Raw genomic sequence first — 8,551 nt, forward strand, 5'->3', positions numbered from 1 at the left:
TGTCTATTTATAGTGTTATTGATGGGCACGTAGGCTATTAGCAGCCTAGGTAATATCACAGTAAGACTGAGGAAGGATCAGGGGCTCTGGAGCCACAGAGGAAGAACTCAGAATCTAGACTTAAAGGGTCAAGAAGAGATTCTCAGAGGAGTGACAGTTGGATGGTACTTTTCAGATTATAAGACATGATAGCGTACGTTATCTATTTAGTCTTCACAATTGACCAAGAGGGCCTTACGATTCCCCTGGCTTAACTGACAGATTCCTTCCTGACTCTAGGTCCTAACCTCCCTTTTCTTAGAGCATTTACTTTAGAAAACTTCTGGTCATAAATTCTTTCTCTGTTCTCCTGAAATGTAAATCTTTTTCAAAGCTTCTTGCCTGTTTCTCAAGGACCTGGGAGCCATTCCTTGGACATGTAATCGTGAAAGAAGATAATACCCCTATCTCTCAGTTTCTAGAGGTAAGTAGGAGCCTCACTTTGGCAGGCACCTTGATCCAAGTTGTAAAACTACCTCCTGTCTTGAAGATAAGACAACGTTTATTTTCCCTTTAGGCGAAGATAATTAGCAAACACAGACGGCCTTCAATAGCCCTCCCCCCTCCCAGGTCTTAAAAACTCTCCAGCCCTTCATTGCAGTAGCATTAAACTCAAACCTCTCTTCCCTATGGAAATAATCCTATATAATAAAATCCTAATATACTAAGCATCCTGTCGTCTGGTCGGCTGTTCAACCAATCAAAGTGTAATATGCTAATAATATGCTAAGACCGGCCAACCAGTCACTATGACGTGCACTGACCACCAGGGGACAGACGCTTTGACTGGTAGGTTAGCTTGCTGCTAGAGTCTTGGTCAAGAGGGACTGAGCAAGGTCGGCTGGACACGCCATGGAGTCCTCCCGCTGGCCAACCTTCCGTGTCCCTCCCTCGCCCCCATCACGCATGCACCTGTGGGATCTCTCAGCCTAGCCTATGCCCTCTCACAATCTGGGACCCCTTGGGGGATGTCAGAGAGCCAGTTTCAGCCCCATCCTGCAGGCCAGGCCAAGGGACCCCACTGGTGCACAAATTCATGCACTGTGCCTCTAGTCTCGAATAAAATCTCCCTGGCCTATCAAACTTTGTCTAGTGCAACTTTTGCTTGAACATAATAAAAGTCTTAAAAGTTGTCACATCCTATGGTATAGGAGAGGAAAACATGAATGAGAGAGGTGACCAAGCTAGAACTCAGTGAGCATCTAGCATGGGTGTTGGTAAAATGTTTGAGGCCCCTTTGAAATCTTACTTTGTTGCACTGATAAAGAGAAGTTGAGATTAACTACAGTGGTTTAATTATACTAATGAAAACCTTGTTGATAGCTGGCTGGCTCCTCCATGGCTTCTTCACCCACAAAATGAGACCAATAATAGTACCCATTTACGGGACTGCTGTGAAGATTAAATGAGTTAGCACATGAAAAGTGGCAGTTCCTGGCACATAGAGAGTGCTGTTCTTATTAATATTGTCATTGTTATTACTATGGAAGAGCACTGATGACAGAGTCAGAACAGGCTGGGAGCAATGCCAGCTACATCACTTATGGGGTGAGTGAATTAGGCAATTAACTTGTGTGCTTATAGATTATTGAAAGCTTTAAATTACATAGCATTTGCAAAGCAAATAGTTCACATTGGTCCTGTGGTAGGCAGATTCTAAAATGGCCTGTGAAGGTTTCTGGCACCCCACTATTCACTCACACACTAATGTAGGTGCCGCTATAAAGGAATTTTGCACATGCAATTGAAGCCCCATATCAGTTGACCTTAAAATGCAATTACTTGGATGCGCCTAATCTAGTTACACAAGATCCTTAAAAATAAAAAAACAGGAAGTTGTCTCTCCTGATGGAGAACAGAAAGAGAGATTCCAAATATGAGAAGGATTCAATATGGAGTTAACATCTTTGGAGATGGAGGGACCACATTGAAAGATCTGAGAGCAGCCTTCAGGAGCCAAGGGTAACCCGGCTGAGAGCCAGCAAGAAATCATTCCTATACCCAAGAAACCAAATTCAGTCAACAAACTAAATGAGTTTTGAACTGGGTTCTTTCTCACATCTCACAGATGAGAGCACAGTGTGGCCAACATCTTGATTTCAGCCTCATAAGACTCTAAGCCAGCGGTTCTCAACCTGTGGGCTGCAACCCTTTTGGGGGTCGAATGACCCTTTCACAGGGGTCGCCTAAGACCATCGGAAAACACATATATAATTACATATTGTTTTTGTGATTAATCACTATGCTTTAATTATATTCAATTTGTAACAATGAAAATACATCCTGCATATCAGATATTTACATTACGATTCATAACAGTAGTAAAATTACAGTTATGAAGTAGCAACAAAAATAATTTTATGGTTGGGGGTCACCACAACATGAGGAACTGTATTAAAGGGTCGCAGCATTAGGAAGGTTGAGAACCACTGCTCTAAGCAAAGAACCCCTCCAAGTCCGCCCCAATCTCTGACCTACGGAACTGTTAGAAAATAATGAGTGTTGTTTTAAGACACTTCATTTGTGCTGACTGGTTATGCATTAACAGAAAACTAATATATGCTCCTAGTAACCTGTGAAGTTTATTTTCTTACCCCAAACTTTTTTCAAACACTGTCAAAGCCTAACCAAGGGTAGAACCAGGGGCAGCCATGCAACTTTTTCTTTCCTATATGCTCATATGCCCTGACCCAAGGTCAAAGTCCTCTGTTGTCCCCCAAAGGACACTCCAGCTGCATAGGCAGGTGCCCTAGTTAAAAGTCTAAGGCAGCCTCAAGGATCCCTTTGAAAATATGCTTGCTTTTCAAGCCTCAGCTCCAATGCACTAAAGAGATCAGACTCTTCAGAATTGAGAATTACAGGCAAGTCCATTTGTACCTTTTATTGACATTTCTGACCTTGCTGGAAACGTGTGTTATGTTTTGCTATAAAAATGATTGGAGAGTGCAGCTTGCTGAGTGATGTTTTATATTACAGGACAGAGCACTGAGAGCCACTCTCCTCGCAGGAGCGCTGCAGCCACTGAAAACCTCCAGGTGCTTGGTGAGACATTTTTTCCCCAGCATCAGGTCCACAGTGTGAACTTGGCCTCAGTGTTAGCAAGTGATTCAGGAGAGGGAGCCACCCTGTGACATTTCCTTAATTGAATCCCTCCAGGAAGTTTAGGTGCAGTTTTAAGTAAACTACTAACATTAAACTTAAAGTCTCAGGTCTCATAAAAACTTTACCTTTTTCTAAAATTTCATGATGAATATTGAGAATGCCTGTAAACATTGGGTTGGTTTGGGTATTATTTCTTTTGACAAGTCTCAAAACAAAAATAAAACTAAAATCAAGTTAGGATCAAATAAATAAATAAAATAGATTTCGAGACTCTGGGTTTACTTGTCCTAAGATAGAAAATGTTTATGTTTAGGATAACTGTGCTACACATCCCCAGTCACCATTTACGCTAAAACAGCAGAATGTTCATGTTGGCTGGTACTCACTCCTAATTCAATTACGCATTTACGCTTATATGCTAGGGACAAAGATACATACTGGGGAAATGAGTTTGAAAGACACATAGTCCATATACAGGATGAGGCAAAAGTAGGCTTACAGTTGTTTGTATGAAAAATTGTAGGGAGCAGCTATAGGGTTAAGCCTAGGACTGATCTGTTGGCAAAGCCACAAACAAGTCCCAGCTTAAAGGGCACAGTCCTCTTAGCATAATTAGGCTTGACCTTATGACCTCCCTAGATCCTATCTGGGTAGCTAATGGGCTGTGGGAGATGCAGCAAGTGCTGCCAAAACAAGTGAAACTCCCAAGAACATTGTAACTATGGTGACCACTACCTTGTTTACCTCTGGCTATAAAATAAAGGCTCAGCTTGCCTCTGGATCTCTCTGTGGTGTTAGCCAAGCACAGGAGATCCACCTAGACCCAGCTTATTCTCTTTGTATGTCTTTTCTTCAATCCTTCACCACCCTCCCTCAGGCTCGCCGAACCTTTGGCTGAGCTGGTGCGGTGCAAAAAATAATATAATAATTAATAAATAATAATACAAGAATAAACTCTGTCTCGCGTAACAACTGTAAACCTTCTCCTACCTACCCCAACCTGTATTTAAATAGTGAAGGCAGATAGTAACCTTTATCAGGAACTCAAGCAGCCCTTTTATCCCTTCCTATGGGTGGATCAAAATACAAAGTTGTATCATCTGATATTAAAAAGAGAATTGGACAACTAGGGTCAACTCCTACGTCCCTACCTGCTAGCTATGTAACCTTGGACAAGTCATATAAGTTCTCTAAACCCCACTTTCATCATGTATGCAATGGGGGTAATAATAATAATGACATAAGGAGGTTATTGTAAAGATTAAAGGAGATGGTCCATGAAAAACATTCAGCACGGTGCCTGGTCCACCCACAGCAAGCAAGTGGAGATGATGGTTGTCATCATTCCAATTATAACAGTCATCATCATTACGATCATAAAAGGCCTTACTCATCACTTACTCGTGCGAGGCTGTGGATTTTTCCAGGTGATTAGTGAAACAGTTAAGGTGCTAGCTTCTATGAGGTGTGACTTTTCTAATGTGTCCCTTTAGATTGCTTGTCAGCACCGTGCCAGCGCGGGAGGCCGAGGTCTTCCTGTCGAGAGGCCACCCCCACCCTCAGTGGGCCATCCCCAGGTTCAGTGTGATAAGGCGTGAGACCTGTGAGAAGAGTGTTCACCTCTGTTTGAAAAGCTTCCCAGATGAGGGCATTTTTCTAGTTAGACAAGAAGAGAATGACAAATATAAGGGCTAAGGTTGACAAACCGTTACGCTGCACACAAAGGTAGTTGCAATGGCCACATCATCTGTCAGAGAAAAAAAAATAATAAGACCAGTAAAGTCAATAGGGACCGTTTTGTGAAGAACGTTCTCTACCAGGCCAGGGAGTCTGACACTGAAATACATTGTGCAAGGGTAGTGATATGTCCAAGCCACACGTTTAGAAAGATCACCCCTGGTAGTTATGAAGATGGATTTATAGAAAGGCAAAATGAGAGGCTGAGATTTCAGGAAGCTGTTATGCTAGAGAGGAAAGGGGATGCTGTGGAATGGGGCAGATAGTAAACAGAGAACCATAAAGGAAAATTGCCTGGTGTCATGACCCTAAAATTAGGGTGAACCACGACTCCTGTAAATCCAAAAGCCCCATGGTGTCTTGCTGATACTGCAGTAGGAGTTTTGCCCCTCTACTATTTGAGCCATCTTTTATTTTCTTTCGGTAAAAAGTCTGATTTTTCCAGCTTCTCTTACAACTTCTCCTGCCTTATGTTCTCTTGGTCTAACTGCATAAGTCTTGTTCTAACTGCACAATCTGTGCAAGTCGCTGAGGCCTAAAGAATGTTTTTTGAAGGCACACATGGCAACTGATTTTACCTTAATCACATTTCCACATTTTCATGGTCTGCTCCTCCTTTGGAAAGGAGAGAAACCAAGCTTGAGAGCATTAGAATGTGGGAAACGGTACTATCCTTGGAACTGCTAGCAACTAAGGGCTGACTCTGTCACGGCCTTCCAGCACAATGAGAGAATTTTCATTCCAAGGGCTGTGAATTTCCCTCTTAAGCCAACAAATGTATCAACTAATTCACCTACAGCATTTCCTTTCGTCCATTTCCTCTCTGACCCCATTATTATTTCAGTCTTTCTAAACTGAACTCAAATCAGTAATTTACATCTTTGCCCCCAACCACATTTAGAAAAAAATTCTGGTTTGGCACTTGTCTTACTGAGGAACTTGAACCTTTAAAAGATATAATCAATGTTATATTTGCATCTAGTTTTAAGTAAATGAAATTCCCAGCAAAATGACATATATTAAAAAAAAATCTACAATTGCCAAAAGTCATAATGATTTACTCCTGGATTGTCTTTTTGCTTTATGTGTGTCTTTGTTGTTGTTGATCTAAGAGTGTAGGATTATTATTATTATTATGGTTTTGGATTTCAAAGCAGGGTATATCCTCAAAATATTTATAAAAACTAATCTGTGTTTCTGATTTTAAGACAGAAATAAGCTGAAACTGGTGAAAACAGATCTTTTTGTTTTAAATTCTAAGACTGTGCAAGAGACTAATAAACAGCAGACATGATGATAATATACACTTCTTGATTACAACTGTTTTACCAGGCACCAGAAGATCGTTCATTGCTTTCAACACTAGCCATGGTTTACTGTGCCTGGACTTCAAAAAACAACTTAGATTTGAATAAAAGAATTTCTAACCTCTGCCCTTACACATATTTTTTGATAAATAACCAATTTTCTCCAGATCTCAATCTCCTCATCTGTAGGATACACTTAAAAGATCCTTTAATCAACTTAATTATATAATTTTGTGATATAGCAACAAAATAAACACCCATAAAATATGTGAATTATCCACCAAAGTCCATTTCAAAATAAAAACCAAACTCAGAGAGAGAGCTATTCAAATAAATGCATTGAATTCTTTAAAATCCCAACTATAGAGAAGACACTATATTTGTCTCCTCTCTCATTCCCTCTTAACATATTTCTATAAATACAATAGACACTCAATAAACTTTTATTAAATAACTGACTGAGTGAAATAATGGAGCTGGTTGCTATTCATGTCCCAGACTCGGCCAGATCTATGGGGCACAGAGCAGTGGATCAGCCACAGTCACAGGAAACAACCCAAGCTCTAGGTCTAATTTGATCTAATTTGATGCATAACTTCCATTAATTCCTATTCCATTTTCTTTTCACTGGAAACTATGTGTGTGTGTGTTTTTTTGTAAGCTAGAACTTACAATACTTTTCTGTGCAAATATGCTATTGTGTTTAAACAGAGAATGTGATGGATGCAATACCTATTTGGTCAAATATTGAAAAACACGCAAACTTGGGAAGAGAGCCCTTTGGTTTCCCCACCCCCAAAGTGTTTAAAATGATTTTACGCAACTGACTACCAAGGTTGCATTCTGTTCCTGATCTCAGTTTTGTTTCATTTTTCCTCAAGGAACCAATTCATCCACTGATCCTGCAAACATTCCTGGCCAGACACTATGTCAAATATACAGTGAATAATAAACACAGTCCCTAATCTCAAGGAGCTCACAGTCAGGTAAAGAAAAATTTGTAACTGCTTTAAGCACTACATTAATGTTTATGATTCCAATCACCTGTGCAGAGTGCTGGCCTCACAGGGAGGCTATGAGTGAAGCTTGAATGATATCACATATGGAAGATGGTAAGTCCAGAGCCTGAGACAGTGCGAGTGCTCAACCAGCGCCATCTGAAGACCATGGGAATCACCCTCCTCTGGAGGCCAAAGAAAGCACAAAAGAGTTTCCTGTCCCTGAAGCCAGGCTCTTGCTGAATTTCTGCTCTAAGTATCCATTCCACTCTTAGCCATGCTCTTTTTCATGTACTTAGCACTAGTCTACCTTTCTAAGGTAGCTCTTGAGCCCCTTCACCAAGTGACCTCAGTGGTTACTGAGCACCAGCATGGTGGAGGCAGGAAAGGCACCCCTGCTGAGATGTGAAGGAGGTGTCGCTCTCCCTAGGGGATGGCAAGACCACAGGCACAGGGCACAATACCGAGGTGGAGAAAGGAAGGCTCTCTGCCAAGTTCCTAGTAACTAGGAAACTCCTCTTCTCAAAACCCACAAGTCACCATGGATCTGCTCTCTCCCTGGATCCCTTTGCTTCATCAACGACCAAGCACAAAGATTTTGTCCTCTAAAAATACCGCTCAAATTGCTTCTCCTCTCCACCTGACGGCTTGGACTCCTGCAGTGGCTTCCTCACTTATCTTGTGGACTCCAGCCTCTGCCATCAGTCCCTTGGCTGCTTAACACACTTCTGAGCTTTGTAATATGGTTCACAAAGCCCTTCACAGTCTCTCTTGCCTAACTCTCCCGCCTCATTTTCCACAGCACCATCCTGCAATTTATCCTCCCCTGTGACTCTGCATTGCTTACCCTTCCCCCAGAACTGTTTCTCACCTCCTTGCTTTTGCTCATGCTGCCCTTGTTCTAGAATGTTCTCCCCAAACTCCTTTGAGAATAGTTCATGACATTATCTCCAACTAAGGTTGACTAACTCATCCAGAGTTGTAGGGGTATTTTTTTAAAATATAGTTTATTGATTTTTTTACAGAGAGGAAGGGAGAGGGATAGAGAGCTAGAAACATCAATGAGTGAGAAACATCGATCAGCTGCCTCCTGCACACCCCCCACTGGGGATGTGCCCGCAGCCAAGGTACATGCCCTTGACCAGAATCGAACCTGGGACCCTTCAGTCCGCAGGCCGACGCTCTATCCAGTGAGCCAAAGCGGTTATGGCTGTAGGGGTATTTTTATGTTTCAGCAAGGAAGTCCCACATTCCTCGAAGTTTCCCACCTCGGTCCCCATCTTCTCTAAGCCTTCCTTGCCTGTCCCTGCTCAAGTCAGTGCCCCTCCTAGGGCAGGTGCCCTGTCATCTCACATTGTGGCATCACTA

This window comes from Myotis lucifugus, unplaced genomic scaffold, assembly GCF_000147115.1.
Source record: "Myotis lucifugus unplaced genomic scaffold, Myoluc2.0 scaffold_112, whole genome shotgun sequence".
NCBI lineage: Eukaryota > Metazoa > Chordata > Mammalia > Chiroptera > Vespertilionidae > Myotis > Myotis lucifugus.